Raw genomic sequence first — 17,653 nt, forward strand, 5'->3', positions numbered from 1 at the left:
CATTACTAGACCCCTGATTTTGAAATCTGGATGACATCATCCCAGCACTGCAACAAAATGTGCTCCATACACGACAGGTTCAATGCAATCTCTCCTCTCCACAAATTTGCACCTCAGATGTGTTATATGTCATATAACACTACAGTTAATTTTCCATATATCTGAGCCAAACCAGTAATTGCATGTCCAAGTTTATCTCATCTAGGCATTGCATCTTTCCCTTAACTTTAGCGTGCTTTGCAATAAAATATGTATGAAAAGTTTTCTGTGTAAATTACCAATTCTACACCTACAACTAATGCTTGTGTAACTCTGAATGTCATTCAGATGGGTTTCCTTGTGTGTCAGTATAATTGTCAGGTTTGGTTTGAAAGGGTTTCTTGAAATGTATTCCAACATAAATTTTTAAGTATCTACTCTCAGTTACAAAATATATTACGCACTGTCAGTGCCATTTGAATGCAAAAATTTTAAATCATGCTGGGGAATATGCCAATAACACAGTTCCAGCATACCTCAGAAATTTAATTTTAGTTGCTTCAACCAATGAGAATTACGGACCAAGTCTGTTTTGTGTATTAGCCCATTGGCTGGCATGAAGGTGCAGGTAATCATGGCAGATTGCTCTGCCAGGACCAGCAGTGATCTCATGGTAACAACCAGATATCAGAAATTTTACACTTTAATCTTACTGAGGAAATATATTTACTTATATTTGATATTCCTTAACATTTCCAGACGATTTTTGGGTCTGCAGTATTTTTATCTAAATGTCTTACAAACCCAAACGATTAAATGACTACAAAGTTATTCATGAATTCAGTTTTAGATATATATTTAACTTAAGATATTTAAATGTGTAAAGGATGATTCCTGAAACAGTAATTAGCATTCTAGCTGTATCTTTTTAGCCAAGACTGTACCACAGATGCATATACTGCACACTCAAAGTTCCTAAATGCCTGCTTAACACATTGACTACCATGCTGCTGACAACAGAGCAGCACACTTAATGCTGTTTGCCTGACCTGGTGGTGAAACATCCATTACTAATCATGTCAGGGCCAAGAAATGCAGAAGATAATCTCTCAGGGAGTACTATAATCTAAAAACGTAAAATTATAACTAAAAAGGCCATTTCCAATTATGTCTACCAAGCAAATTATGCTTTGAGTCAGTGATTTCTTTTGCCGTAACTGACTCGTGAACAGACATGCCAGAGGATGGTGAATATTCATACTTTGTCTGTGAGAAGCAGCAAAGCCATTAGAAACAGCTATGCACATAGTCCAGTTTATGTTGAAATTATCACCTGGGAATTTTCGTCAACTATAAGCAACATGATCCCCCCATGAACCATGGACCTTGCCGTTGGTGGGGAGGCTTGCGTGCCTCGGCGATACAGATAGCCGTACCGTAGGTGCAACCACAACGGAGGGGTATCTGTTCAGAGGCCAGACAAACGCATGGTTCCTGAAGAGGGGCAGCAGCCTTCTCAGTAGTTGCAGGGGCAACAGTCTGGATGATTGACTGATCTGGCCTTGTAACACTAACCAAAACGGCCTTGCTGTGCTGCTACTGCGAAACTGCGAACGCTTGAAAGCAAGGGGAAACTACGGCCGTAATTTTTCCCGAGGGCATGCATCTTTACTGTATGGTTAATGATGATGGCGTCCTCTTGGGTAAAATATACTGGAGGTAAAATAGTCCCCCATTCGGATCTCCGGGCGGGGACTACTCAAGAGGATGTCGTTATCAGGAGAAAGAAAACTGGCGTTCTACGGATCGGAGCGTGGGATGTAAGGTCCCTTAATCGGGCAGGTAGGTTAGAAAATTTAAAAAGGGAAATGGATACGTTAAAGTTAGATATAGTGGGAATTAGTGAAGTTCGGTGGCAGGAGGAACAAGACAAAGTCAAATAGGGGTAATGCTGGAGTATAATAATGAATAACAAAATAGGAATGAGGGTAAGTTACTAGAAACAGCATAGTGAACGCATTATTGTGGCCAAGATAGACACGAAGCCCACGCCTACTACAGTAGTACAAGTCTATATGCCAACTAGCTCTGGAGATGACGAATAAATTGAAGAAATGTATGATGAAATAAAAGAATTTATTCAGATAGTGAAGGGCGACCAAAATTTAATAGTCATGGGTGACTGGAATTCGTCAGTAGGAAAAGGGAGAGAAGGAAACGTAGTAGGTGAATATGGATTGGGGGTAAGAAATGAAAGAGAAAGCCGCCTGGTTGAATTTTGTGCAGAGCATAACTTAATCATAGCTAACACTTGGTTCAAGAATCATGAAAGAAGGTTGTATACATGGAAGAACCCTGGAGATACTAAAAGGTATCAGATAGATCATATAATGTTAAGACAGAGATTTTGGAACCTGGTTTTAAATTGCAAGACATTTCCAGGGGCAGATGTGGACTCTGACCACAATCTATTGGTTATGAACTGTAGATTAAAACTGAAGAACTGCAAAAAGGTGGAAATTTAAGTAGATGGGACCTGGATAAACTGACTAAACCAGAGGTTGTACAGAGTTTCAGGGAGAGCGTAAGGGAACAAATGGCGGGAATGGGGGAAAGAAATACATTAGAAGAAGAATGGGTAGCTTTGAGGGATGAAGTAGTGAAGGCAGCAGAGGATCAAGTGGGTAAAAAGACGAGGGCTAGTAGAAATCCTTGGGTAACAGAAGAAATATTGAATATAATTGATGAAAGGAGAAAATATAAAAATGCAGTAAATGAAGCAGGCAAAAGGGAATACAAACGTCTCAAAAATGAGATCGACAGGAAGTGCAAAATGGCTAAGCAGGGATAGCTAGAGGATAAATGTAAGGATGTAGAGGCTTATCTCACTAGGGGTAAGATAGACACTGCCTACAGGAAAATTAAAGAGATCTTTGGAGAAAAGAGAACCACTTGTATGAATATCAAGAACTCAGATGGAAACCCAGTTGTAAGCAAGGGAAGGCAGAAAGGTGGGAGGAGTATATAGAGGGTCTATAAAAGGGCGATGTACTTGGGGACAATATTATGGAAATGGAGGAGGATGTAGATGAAGGTGAAATGGGAGATAAGATACTGCGTGAAGAGTTCGACAGAGCACTGAAACAAGACCCTCGGAGTAGACAACATTCCATTAGAACTACTGACGGCCTTGGGAGAGCCAGTCCTGACAAAACTCTACCATCTGGTGAGCAAGATGTATGAGACAGGCGAAATACCCTCAGACTTCAAGAAGAATATAATAATCCCAATCCCAAAGAAAGCAAGTGTTGACAGATGTGAAAATTACCGAACTATCAGTTTAATAAGTCACGGCTGCAAAATACTAACGCGAATTCTTTACAGACGAATGGGAAAACTAGTAGAAGCCGACCTTGGGGAAGATCAGTTTGGATTCCGTAGAAATATTGGAACACGTGAGGCAATACTGACCCTACGGCTTATCTTAGAAGCTAGATTAAGGAAAGGCAAACCTACGTTTCTAGCATTTGTAGACTTAGAGAAAGCTTTTGACAATGTTGACAGGAATACTCTCTTTCAAATTCTGAAGGTGGCAGGGATAAAATACAGGGAGCGAAAGGCTATTTACAATTTGTACAAAAACCAGATGGCAGTTATAAGAGTCGAGGGACATGAAAGGGAAGCAGTGGTTGGGAAGGGAGTGAGACAGGGTTGTAGCCTATCCCCGATGTTATTCAATCTTTATATTGAGCAAGCAGTGAAGGAAACAAAAGAAAAATTCGGTGTAGGTATTAAAATCCATGGAGAAGAAATGAAAACTTTGAGATTCGCCGATGACATTGTAATTCTGTCAGACACAGCAAAGGACTTGGAAGAGCAGTTGAACGGAATGGACAGTGTCATGAAAGGAGGGTTTAAGATGAACATCAACAAAAGCAAAACGAGGATAATGGAATGTAGTCGAATTAAGTCGGGTGATGCTGAGGGCATTAGATTAGGAAATGAGACACTTAAAGTAGTAAAGGAGTTTTGCTATTTGGGGAGCAAAATAACTGATGATGGTCGAAGTAGAGAGGATATAAAATGTAGACTGGCAATGGCAAGGAAAGCGTTTCTGAAGAAGAGAAATTTGTTAACATCGAGTATAGATTTAAGTGTCAGGAAGTCGTTTCTGGGAGTATTTGTATGGAGTATAGCCATGTATGGAAGTGAAACATGGACGATAAATAGTTTAGACGGGAAGAGAATAGAAGCTTTCGAAATGTGGTGCTACAGAAGAATGCTGAAGATTAGATGGGTAGATCACATAACTAATGAGGAGGTGTTGAATAGGATTGGGGAGAAGAGAAGTTTGTGGCACAACTTGACTAGAAGAAGGGATCGGTTGGTAGGACATGTTCTGAGGCATCAAGGGATCACCAATTTGTATTGGAGGGCAGCGTGGAGGGTAAAAATCGTAGAGGGAGACCAAGAGATGAATACACCAAGCAGATTCAGAAGGATGTAGGTTGCAGTATTTACAGGGAAATGAAGATGCTTGCACAGGATAGAGTAGCATGGAGAGCTGCATCAAACCAGTCTCAGGACTGAAACCCACAACAACAACAACAAGCAACATGATAAAGGAATCAAAAGCAACAGGCACACACTGAATCAATTTCTTTGTTAACAACGCTCGGAATTCCACATCACCATAGAGGTACCAAGCTTGGTGCGTTACTCGGTTTTTTACATGGCGAGTTTCCCCAGTATGCTTATAAACCATGAAACAGACAAAAAGGTACTTCTCGCTGTCTTCTCTTCTCTGGACTTTCACATCAGAAACTCTGAAACATCTAGCTCTGGAGATGACGAATAAATTGAAGAAATGTATGATGAAATAAAAGAATTTATTCAGATAGTGAAGGGCGACCAAAATTTAATAGTCATGGGTGACTGGAATTCGTCAGTAGGAAAAGGGAGAGAAGGAAACGTAGTAGGTGAATATGGATTGGGGGTAAGAAATGAAAGAGGAAGCCGCCTGGTTGAATTTTGTGCAGAGCATAACTTAATCATAGCTAACACTTGGTTCAAGAATCATGAAAGAAGGTTGTATACATGGAAGAACCCTGGAGATACTAAAAGGTATCAGATAGATTATATAATGGTAAGACAGAGATTTAGGAACCTGGTTTTAAATTGCAAGACATTTCCAGGGGCAGATGTGGACTCTGACCACAATCTATTGGTTATGAACCGTAGATTAAAACTGAAGAACTGCAAAAAGGTGGGAATTTAAGTAGATGGGACCTGGATAAACTGACTAAACCAGAGGTTGTACAGAGTTTCAGGGAGAGCGTAAGGGAACAAATGGCAGGAATGTGGGAAAGAAATACATTAGAAGAAGAATGGGTAGCTTTGAGGGATGAAGTAGTGAAGGCAGCAGAGGATCAAGTGGGTAAAAAGACGAGGGCTAGTAGAAATCCTTGGGTAACAGAAGAAATATTGAATATAATTGATGAAAGGAGAAAATATAAAAATGCAGTAAATGAAGCAGGCAAAAGGGAATACAAACGTCTCAAAAATGAGATCGACAGGAAGTGCAAAATGGCTAAGCAGGGATAGCTAGAGGATAAATGTAAGGATGTAGAGGCTTATCTCACTAGGGGTAAGATAGACACTACCTACAGGAAAATTAAAGAGATCTTTGGAGAAAAGAGAACCACTTGTATGAATATCAAGAGCTCAGATGGAAGCCCAGTTGTAAGCAAGGGAAGGCAGAAAGGTGGGAGGAGTATATAGAGGGTCTATAAAAGGGCGATGTACTTGAGGACAATATTATGGAAATGGAGGAGGATGTAGATGAAGGTGAAATGGGAGATAAGATACTGCGTGAAGAGTTCGACAGAGCACTGAAACAAGGCCCTCGGAGTAGACAACATTCCATTAGAACTACTGACGGCCTTGGGAGAGCCAGTCCTGACAAAACTCTACCATCTGGTGAGCAAGATGTATGAGACAGGCGAAATACCCTCAGACTTCAAGAAGAATATAATAATCCCAATCCCAAAGAAAGCAAGTGTTGACAGATGTGAAAATTACCGAACTATCAGTTTAATAAGTCACGGCTGCAAAATACTAACGCGAATTCTTTACAGACGAATGGGAAAACTAGTAGAAGCCGACCTTGGGGAAGATCAGTTTGGATTCCGTAGAAATATTGGAACACGTGAGGCAATACTGACCCTACGGCTTATCTTAGAAGCTAGATTAAGGAAAGGCAAACCTACGTTTCTAGCATTTGTAGACTTAGAGAAAGCTTTTGACAATGTTGACAGGAATACTCTCTTTCAAATTCTGAAGGTGGCAGGGGTAAAATACAGGGAGCGAAAGGCTATTTACAATTTGTACAAAAACCAGATGGCAGTTATAAGAGTCGAGGGACATGAAAGGGAAGCAGTGGTTGGGAAGGGAGTGAGACAGGGTTGTAGCCTATCCCCGATGTTATTCAATCTTTATATTGAGCAAGCAGTGAAGGAAACAAAAGAAAAATTCGGTGTAGGTATTAAAATCCATGGAGAAGAAATGAAAACTTTGAGATTCGCCGATGACATTGTAATTCTGTCAGACACAGCAAAGGACTTGGAAGAGCAGTTGAACGGAATGGACAGTGTCATGAAAGGAGGGTTTAAGATGAACATCAACAAAAGCAAAACGAGGATAATGGAATGTAGTCGAATTAAGTCGGGTGATGCTGAGGGCATTAGATTAGGAAATGAGACACTTAAAGTAGTAAAGGAGTTTTGCTATTTGGGGAGCAAAATAACTGATGATGGTCGAAGTAGAGAGGATATAAAATGTAGACTGGCAATGGCAAGGAAAGCGTTTCTGAAGAAGAGAAATTTGTTAACATCGAGTATAGATTTAAGTGTCAGGAAGTCGTTTCTGGAAGTATTTGTATGGAGTATAGCCATGTATGGAAGTGAAACATGGACGATAAATAGTTTAGACGGGAAGAGAATAGAAGCTTTCGAAATGTGGTGCTACAGAAGAATGCTGAAGATTAGATGGGTAGATCACATAACTAATGAGGAGGTGTTGAATAGGATTGGGGAGAAGAGAAGTTTGTGGCACAACTTGACTAGAAGAAGGGATCGGTTGGTAGGACATGTTCTGAGGCATCAAGGGATCACCAGTTTGTATTGGAGGGCAGCGTGGAGGGTAAAAATCGTAGAGGGAGACCAAGAGATGAATACACCAAGCAGATTCAGAAGGATGTAGGTTGCAGTAGGTACAGGGAAATGAAGAGGCTTGCACAGGATAGAGTAGCATGGAGAGCTGCATCAAACCAGTCTCAGGACTGAAAACCACAACAACAACAACAAGCAACATGATAAAGGAATCAAAAGCAACAGGCACACACTGAATTAATTTCTTTGTTAACAACGCTCGGAATTATACATCACCATAGAGGTACCAAGCTTGATGCGTTACTCGGTTTTTTTCATGGCGAGTTTCCCCAGTATGCTTATAAACCATGAAACAGACACAAAGGTATTTCTCGCTGTCTTCTCTTCTCTGGACTTTCACATCAGAAACTCTGAAACATCTAGCTCTGGAGATGACGAATAAATTGAAGAAATGTATGATGAAATAAAAGAATTTATTCAGATAGTGAAGGGCGACCAAAATTTAATAGTCATGGGTGACTGGAATTCGTCAGTAGGAAAAGGGAGAGAAGGAAACGTAGTAGGTGAATATGGATTGGGGGTAAGAAATGAAAGAGGAAGCCGCCTGGTTGAATTTTGTGCAGAGCATAACTTAATCATAGCTAACACTTGGTTCAAGAATCATGAAAGAAGGTTGTATACATGGAAGAACCCTGGAGATACTAAAAGGTATCAGATAGATTATATAATGGTAAGACAGAGATTTAGGAACCTGGTTTTAAATTGCAAGACATTTCCAGGGGCAGATGTGGACTCTGACCACAATCTATTGGTTATGAACTGTAGATTAAAACTGAAGAACTGCAAAAAGGTGGGAATTTAAGTAGATGGGACCTGGATAAACTGACTAAACCAGAGGTTGTACAGAGTTTCAGGGAGAGCGTAAGGGAACAAATGGCAGGAATGGGGGAAAGAAATACATTAGAAGAAGAATGGGTAGCTTTGAGGGATGAAGTAGTGAAGGCAGCAGAGGATCAAGTGGGTAAAAAGACGAGGGCTAGTAGAAATCCTTGGGTAACAGAAGAAATATTGAATATAATTGATGAAAGGAGAAAATATAAAAATGCAGTAAATGAAGCAGGCAAAAGGGAATACAAACGTCTCAAAAATGAGATCGACAGGAAGTGCAAAATGGCTAATGATGAGTGGTGACGTCATAAGCGCGTGACTGCGTGTGAGATCGCTCTCTAAGTTTTCATCTATTTTTAGGTTTCAGATATATATTTTAACTGTTTTTGTGATAATATTTACTATATAAGTGACTTATTAGTGGTTTCTTCATTCACCTCTGCATTTCTTGTGTTGTGGCGTGATATTTGTGAGTGTTTCGTATCGAGCAACTTGACCTCTTACCCGTGTTTACATTTCGCGCTGACCAGTTGCAGCTGTAGCGGCGCATCGAAAGCTAAGTACTAATTAATTGTTTGTGTATAGTAGTTTATTTAGGAACTTTAGTAGCCTTCAACCGGTGTTCTTGGTGTTTTCCGGTGAAATAACTTCAGAAGAAATTTTTGCGAACTACTTTCAGTTTCGTTACTGTCATTAGACGTTCGATTTTCTTTCTGTGTTAGTATTTTGTTATATTCTCATTTGTTGTTGATTAATACTGTCAATAATAGTAGTTACTTCCCTTGTTAGAGCAAGTTTGTGATTATTGTAGTCAGTTTTTAACATCTTCTTATTGTAGTAGCGGAACTTAGATAAAGTTGTTTTCTTGTTTCAATAATTGTAAAATTTTACCATGAGTGAGAAGTGTGGGCTTTGCCGTAGGTTCGTGAGCAGTGGATTGCGGTGTGAGACTTGTTCGAAGTATTTTCACTGGGGGGAATGCAGTGGGGAAGCCAGTGGGCATTCTGGTGAGATCCTCTCCTGGAACTGCAGGTTATGTAGCAAGAGTAAGATGATAGAGGAGCAGGAGCGTAAGATCTGTGCCCTTCAGGTGCAGTTGAAAAACGCACAGGAGGAGCTAGATAGGATGAGGAGGGAGAAGGGGGTTGGGGAATGGGAGCTGGCTGTTGGCAAGAGATCTGCTAGGAGAAGGAGATTTTCAGATAGTTTTACTGTTGGTGTTTGTAATAGATATGACCAACTGTCAGAGTGTAGTGGAGAGGAATCTCTAGTAGCTGTAGATGTAGGAAGTATGCAGCAGACCTCAGCAGTTACGGTGGCTAGGACAGTTGCAAAGTCTAAGAGAAAGAAGAAGGTTCTGCTGTTAGGTAGTTCTCATGGTAGAGGTGTAGGCCAGCAGTTGCAGGAAGTTTTGGGGAGTGAGTACCAGGTCACCAGCATTGTGAAGCCTAATGCAGGATTGGCTCAGGTGACTTTTAACATAGGGGGGTTATGTAGGGATTTTACTAAAGAGGATCAGGTAGTGATTGTGGGTGGGGCTGGTAATAGTATTGATAGGGCTGGGGAGTATGACATAGATGGTGACCTGGAAAAGATAGCCACTCAGACTGGCAACACGAATGTGCATTTCGTCGAACTGTTTCAGCGTCACGATCGGCCTCATCTTAATACAGCCATCAGGCGTAATAACATGAGACTTGGGGGTGCGCTGATGACGGAAGGCATGAGTCACATTTCAGTGGTGTCGGTGGAGTTGAAACGTCCCCTTTTACACAATATACACGACTGTACTTAAACTGACACACAATATTTATAGCGCAACGCAATCTGACTTTCCACACACAATATTTTGTTAACGCAACGCAATCTGACTTTCAAAATTCTCTACAAGAGAATGGCCCTGACTAACATTAACCTGTACTTTTCAGAAATCACTTACCTCACAAAAATCTTGGTTACTCCCACTACTGCAATACAGCGAGCGCCACTACTGCCAGCTAAATAAAAGATTCAAACTATGGAAGGCACTAACTACTGATAGGGATAGTTAGCAAATGAAAGATATTAATAGAGAACAAACAATGTATTTACCTTGATATCATGACAAATTACAAAACTCCGCCATCTCTCTCCCCACATCCACCACTGCTGGCGGCTCACCTCCAACTGCCCAGCGCTACGCGCTGTTCACAGCCAGCTGCCTAACACTTGATATCATGACAAATTACAAAACTCCGCCATCTCTCTCCCCACATCCACCACTGCTGGCGGCTCACCTCCAACTGCCCAGCGCTACGCGCTGTTCACAGCCAGCTGCCTAACACTACAATGGTTGAGTATTACAACAATGCAAAGCAGCCACAGACTGCACACGGCACAGCCGGTGATTTTCATACTGAGGTGGCGTTACCAATAAAAAAACCTAAACAGCCTACTTACATAGCCCCCATGCTCCCCACAAAAAATTTTACAAATTGGGTTGGGCAGTGGGCAATACATATTTGTTAAAATTTTTCATAATCGTAATTACAATAACAAATAAATCAAATGCACACACTTATTGATAGAATGTTGGTCAAAAGCTAAAATTTTCTCACAGTCCCTAAAGACAGTCCTGATCATTCATCACATTGCAGTGTTTTTCTCAAAGTCTGAGCAGTAAAAGACAATGCACACAGACGTAGTGGATTTCCATGCAGTCTTGAAGAAGTAGTGTTGTCCTTCCAACGGAAAGACAGTGCTGACTCTTGACATGCTGACAGGTAATGGGCCACAACAGAGCAAACCCACAACAGAGTCAGTCGAAGTTTTGAAGAGTATTGGTGTGTAGGTCATCACAGAGCAGACCCACTGTAGTCCTGGTAGAGATTACGGTATTGGTGGGCCACCAGAGGTGCAGACCCACTGTAGTCCTTGTAGAGATGGCTAGCAGCCATCTGTTATGACTGTGCAGGTACACAATCACCATTGAAGAGTCTTGCGGATAATATAACAAGTCCATAACCACCACTTGTGCACTCACAAAGTTGTTGGAATTGTCCTTAGAACAAGCAATGCTGTTAACCAGTCCCTTGCTGAATTATTAACACACGTGCAAACACTAACAGTCCCTACTCCTCACATATTGTCCATATACTATGACCAATAGAAACGTGTGCAGTAAAATGTAACTTACAAGTTACTTAATTTGATGACCTGGTGTCAATTACAATTTTATAACATAAGAACACAATAACAAAGGTACAAAACACATCATTCAAGAACATAACAATACAAATAACAGTTGCGGTAATAGGGGCTTTACAAAAGAATAGAAATAAACATATACATCAGTGTTACAAAAATAATGACATAAGTACATACATAAAGATCAGAATAACTTTTGGAATATCAACTTCCACATGAGCATTAAAACAGAATTTACCAAGTAAATAACATAGTATTAGAAAAATTCTACAACATAGCTCTAATCAGCTAAACACATAAAGACAGCAAGTACACAAATACACAAGGGAACACAAACACATAGTGGGATAACACAAGGAAAGGACAGGGTTTCTTTTACTGCAGTATCTTGCGAACAAAACTTTTTTTGTTCTTGGAGATCTCCCTTCGTTCCTCATTATTTCCAAAAGTCCTATCTGTACCTCTTTTCTGTATTCCAACCATAATTCTTTCAAAATAAATATGGCTCATTGTACAATACTCATTTTGGCCCTATCTGTTTCTTGCGGCTTCTCAATGCATTTCTTCCAATTCATCATAGTTAGTTTCTTATATGGTCTACCCCCTCTTAAGCTAACTTAAATCTACTGAGCTCAGATATATATACCAAGGGACGAGGCAATGCAGCATCACATAAAACAATAAACATCAATGACAAATATTTCAAACTGGCAAAGCAAGCTACAGTAAATCTAAATTACCAAGCAATTCAACATTACAACTAATATGAGGCAATGCACAGCAAACAATAAAATAATCATTAGTAAAACTGGCTTAACAGCGTAATACAAAATCAAATTCAGTAACATTATGCCTGGCAAACAGCAGAAGCAAAAGCAATAAATTATATCTAAACATGACAACGCTCAAGCAGAAAAATATTACAGTAAAGACAACAATGCAGATAAGGGAAATGTATAATCACATCTTAATGTCTATGTAATTAAATTGGTGCACCACAACAACTTATTGTAAAAAAAATATTACCATGTACTTGAAAAGAAAATTATGTGTGCAGTAACTGTTACTAGTCCCTTCTTATTGTTCTTTCCATTCCAAGAGCTCCTTTTTCGAAGAATGTGGGTCATAAAGTAATTACTTAATAGATCTGTTGACAGAAAGTGTTCACATTAGCAAATGAATTTTTTTTATGAAACCAATGCTGCAACACAGCTGGAAACTAGAAATCAAATGAAATAAGCAACTATGTACAAAGTAAAGCATAAAATAATCATTCAGTAGTCATGAGGTATTTCATAAGTTAGTAGAAAAATCTCTCAACTAGAGAGACAGTAGTCATAATCAGGTGTATAGACATAAAAATATTTCTCGTCATTTCATTAGGCATCCAGTGTAATCATATGTTTTCAAGTTCGACCGTGTCGTTTTTTGCGATGCTTTCTACAAAAGAATGTCAGAAGCGAGGTTAATGGCCTCCCTTTTTTTTCTACCTGTGCCGCTGGAAAAGGGCTCGCTCGCAATAATGGCTTTTTTTTTTTTTTTTTCTTTCCAAGCGTCTGACACAGCTGTGTGCCCGCGACGCATTACGTGCAGGTGGTCACTTAACTTTCGTATGGAAATATTTACGACAACAGTTTTCGCTACAATGGCAGTCTCACATAAAAATATTTCACAGGTCAAGAATTTGGATTACAAATCTGTAAAAACAAAATCCTATAAATATAACAGCGTCCAAAAAAAATTTTCGTCGGCATTGTGATACATTCACGCATTTACACACATTTCATAATTCTAAAATACGATTCTTGGTTTCCAACATCCTTTTCCACAAAGCAGAGTCCCTAAATCACTATTCATTACTCCTTACCTTATTACACATATATATATCGTCGACACATAATCAAATTCCTCATATAGCATCAGCTTCTTGACCATAAACATACCTCAACAGCATAATACACATCGTCGTCGTAATAATAACATCATAAAACCTCAGTCAAATCTCAAAAACGTCGTAGCTTCCTAATTTCAAAACCTAAAAAAAATTCTCTGCTCATGTCAAAAGTGTCATCTGCCTCAAACGTACTTTAAAAATCATGATTCCATACCAAACACATCATTCAAAGCTCACATAGTATCACAATGGTTCCAAAAAAATATGAACAGTTTACAAAGTACAAACAAAATACAATTTCATAAGTGTGAAGTTATTCAACTGTGTAATTACGTAAGCATCTGTCACTAATGTAGTAAAAAAAAATGTTTGTCTCTCTCAGTTAAATGATCTGATAGCTGTGTAATACTGTGTTGGAGAAATATGGTACCGATGTGTAAAGTTGTATAAGCAAATACCATATTAGCTAGGGTTCCTTGTGGTTGCCACACACATGGTACACAAAGTAAGCGTGTACCCCCCTGAGGATAAATGTAATTATACCCTCAGGTGTTACAAATTACATCAATGGAATGAAATGTATCTCGGAAAACTTTCTTTGTAATTCAAAAATCTTGGAAAATAAATGGCTTAAGTACAAAATTAATCTCTCAAATGCGTGTCCTGTAGCGCTAAATGTGCGTCTTGCTGTAAAATAATTCTGTGGAAGTGTCGTAATTATCGTCCTCCGAAAGCTAAGTTCTGCAGAAGTCAATGTACTTACCTGATGATAAACAAAAGTGAAATGCTTTGCGTATAGATATCTTAGTTATTACGCTTATTGTTGTGATGAGGAAAGTACTGTGCTGTGACGTATTGTTGTGCTACGGAAAAGGCTGCCTCTTGTTGCTATACCACATAAGTTACTACTAAAACATATTTTTCTTTCCAGAAGAATTCAGAAAACTGTGCAGATATAAAACAGATACACCGCAAAAACAATATTGTAAACTGTCACTCATTAGTAGCGTCGTGATAAAATCGTGTAGCTGTCACATAAACTAACCTCTGTGTCATCTGGTATCTCTCAGAAAGCACTTTAATTTCAGAATGTATTTTCAAATAAACCAAAATGTTGCATTAAAATCTCAAGTTAAAAAGGCACATTATCTCTCAATAAATGATTTCACGTGTGAAATGTGGTGTAAACCTTTGCTCTTCATAGTACTCAGAGTTTGAACAATGCAATTATCATGCGGTATACGTCGTTAAAGAATACCGGAATTTTTCTCAAGGCTAGTGTCTATGTTATCCTTCTCGGAGCCAGCCGGCGCAGGTGTCCGCCTGCGGTGCGGGTCATTGTTTCTTTATTGGCGCGCGTCGTTAATGGGATTCGGAGACCGAACTTCCACAAATTCGCCTTGCCGAGAGGGCCCAGCTCTGTTACAATCCCGCCAGTTCTGATGAAATTCAGGTCTGTCGATATGTCGGTAGTTTACATAGTTTCTTGTTTGTCGGTCATGTGGTGGAGAATTTCTCCCGGAATCGCAACCGCGCGCCGAACTGTTGCGTCTGAAGTCATTCTGTCCCTCGTAATAATAATTGTTTTGGTTCCCATATTGTCTGTTTCTCTGATTGTCTCTGTGATAGTCATTACCGCGGAGAGGTGATCTTTCCCTGTAATTATTACTACTCTGCCAACGGTTGTTATACGGGTGGTGTCTGTTTCGGTCACGATTTGTGTTGTGAGAATAGCCTTGTCGCGTCCAGTTATTATTTCTTTCATCGCGGAATTGCGACGGATGTAATCTGTAATTGTTGTGCTCGTGCGTTCCGCGATTGTCAGTGTCAATTTCTAGTTCTTGTAAGAGTCCTTGAAATGCTTCAATGTCGTCTTTGCAACGTCCTGCCAAAATAATATGTCGCAAATGTTCAGGCAGTTTGATTAAGCAAATGCGGATGAGTTCTGAGGGGCTGTATGGGTTTGACAGGTACTGATTCTTGTGCAACATGTCTTCAAAATATTTCACAAGACTGGAGAATTCAGATTGTTCGAAATGTTTCATCATTATGATGCCATGTTTTACTCGGTCTTGTGTGGCTTGAGACCAATATGCTGAGAGGAAGGCATGGTAAAATTCTCCTTCACTATGACAATCGTGAATGACCGAACGCATTCTTACAGCTGGTTCATTCTCTAAATAGCCACACATAAATTCTAATCTGTGTTCTAACGACCAGTTAGGGGGAAAACAATGAGAGAATTGATGGAGCCACGCTTGTGGATGAATGTCGTTGGCAGAATTTTTAAACGTTTTGAATTTACGTGTAGTAATGAACAGCTTATAGTCAAAGTCATCATGTCGGCGAGTCGCATATCGGTCATTATTACGTCGTTTCGGCGGTTCCATCTCAAAATTCGGTGTGCCTTGCCAATTTCTGTCATAATTTCCGAAGTGTCCTGTGTTATTATTTTGTGGCTGTTCCATATTGCTAAGTCCCTCTTCCCGTATTGGGGCGCGAGTGTCCTCCGAAATACGTAATTCTTGTACTACCTGTGTCAGCTGATCTTGTACTTCGCGGATTTCTCTTTGGTGTTGCGTATTAATTTGATTCTGATTTTGTTTGAATTTCCTAATTTGTTCGCACTCTTCTGTGTCATTAAAGACTACCGGTTTTGTGTCATTCAGATTATCATCTACCTTCGTAGATAAACTATTTAGCTGATCCGAAAGTTCAACTACTTTCTCTGATAATGTACTAATTTCCTCCATGTGTCTTTCTACTGTGTCTTTTAAGTTTTCCTGGGTTTTTGCTAGTTGCGTAACCGAATCGGTAGATGCAACTGAGTCAAATTTAGCTTGCAAGGTCTCATGATTTTCATGAACAGTAGTTTGCAGTTCTTTTATGGCTACTTCGTGATTCTGTAGTGCATTTTCATGCCGCGAAAAAATAGGTTGGAAATGCTCACAAATTTGTGTTTTTACGTCGTTACAGACTTTTTGACATTTCGATTCAATGTGATGTAACTCATTAGTTAAATCCTCACGTGTTTGTTCAAGAGTTTGCTCCAATGAGTCTAACTTTTGAAGCTGTTGCTGTGTTTGACTCTGATTTTGTTCCATTTGTTTCTGATTTTGTTCCATTTGTTTCTGATTTTGTTCGATTGTGTCTAATTTTTGAAGATTTTGTCCCATTTGTTGTATTAATTGTAATAACAATGCACTGGTGTCTGGAACATGTTCCTCAGCGCTTTTCGGCAGTGAATTTGCACCGGAAACATTCACATTTTGACAAGCAGAAAATGTGTCTTGACTCATTTGAGAAAACGGTGAGGACCCAAATCCTGAATTCACAGCATTTGCGAGATTGTTTCCTGTCGTTTCGGATTCCTGAGCCGAGCTATTGCCGACCGATCGATCGATAATGCTTCTCTGTTCTCTAATTGTTTCGCTGTCTACACCATTGTTTGCTGCCCGCTCCATTTCCGTATGCACAATTACCAAATTATTACTTTGAACATCAGTTAATTCATTACTCGGTGGCGCTAACACACTGCTTTCGTTTTCGCTGTCATTTCTCAATTTACTTTGGAGCCTAGTGTTACGTTTTTCACACGCCATTATTGTCACAATATTTCACACGACAACACAGAAAAGCACAATTTGAAGATCAAAAATAAGAGAACACATTAACATAGCACTGAAAATAATATCTAGTTAATTGCAGCTGCGAAATACTTGGTGCAAATCTACATGCATGCCACAACTATTTTACTGTACAACAATGAAAAACTACAACTACAATGGAAATTCTCTCTACAATTACGCGCTAGCAATAAACAAAATCTACACTAATTACACAAACTACAAGAAAAAATCAGAAGATTCCAGTGAGGTATCCTAGGCTAAGGGTCGACATATGAAACGTCCCCTTTGAACAATTTACACGACTGTACTTAAACTGACACACAATATTTATAGCGCAACGCAATCTGACTTTCCACACACAATATTTTGTTAACGCAACGCAATCTGACTTTCAAAATTCTCTACAAGAGAATGGCCCTGACTAACATTAACCTGTACTTTTCAGAAATCACTTACCTCACAAAAATCTTGGTTACTCCCACTACTGCAATACAGCTAGCGCCACTACTGCCAGCTAAATAAAAGATTCAAACTATGGAAGGCACTAACTACTGATAGGGATAGTTAGCAAATGAAAGATATTAATAGAGAACAATGTATTTACCTTGATATCGTGACAAATTACAAAACTCCGCCATCTCTCTCCCCACATCCACCACTGCTGGCGGCTCACCTCCAACTGCCCAGCGCTACGCGCTGTTCACAGCCAGCTGCCTAACACTACAATGGTTGAGTATTACAACAATGCAAAGCAGCCACAGACTGCACACGGCACAGCCGGTGATTTTCATACTGAGGTGGCGTTACCAATAAAAAAACCTAAACAGCCTACTTACAGAGTCTATCGGCAGGACGGGTTTCACTAGACATGGCCTACACCTCAACAGGTATGGGAAGGGGAGGTTGGC

This window comes from Schistocerca nitens, chromosome 4 (assembly GCF_023898315.1).
Source record: "Schistocerca nitens isolate TAMUIC-IGC-003100 chromosome 4, iqSchNite1.1, whole genome shotgun sequence".
NCBI classification, from domain to species: domain Eukaryota; kingdom Metazoa; phylum Arthropoda; class Insecta; order Orthoptera; family Acrididae; genus Schistocerca; species Schistocerca nitens.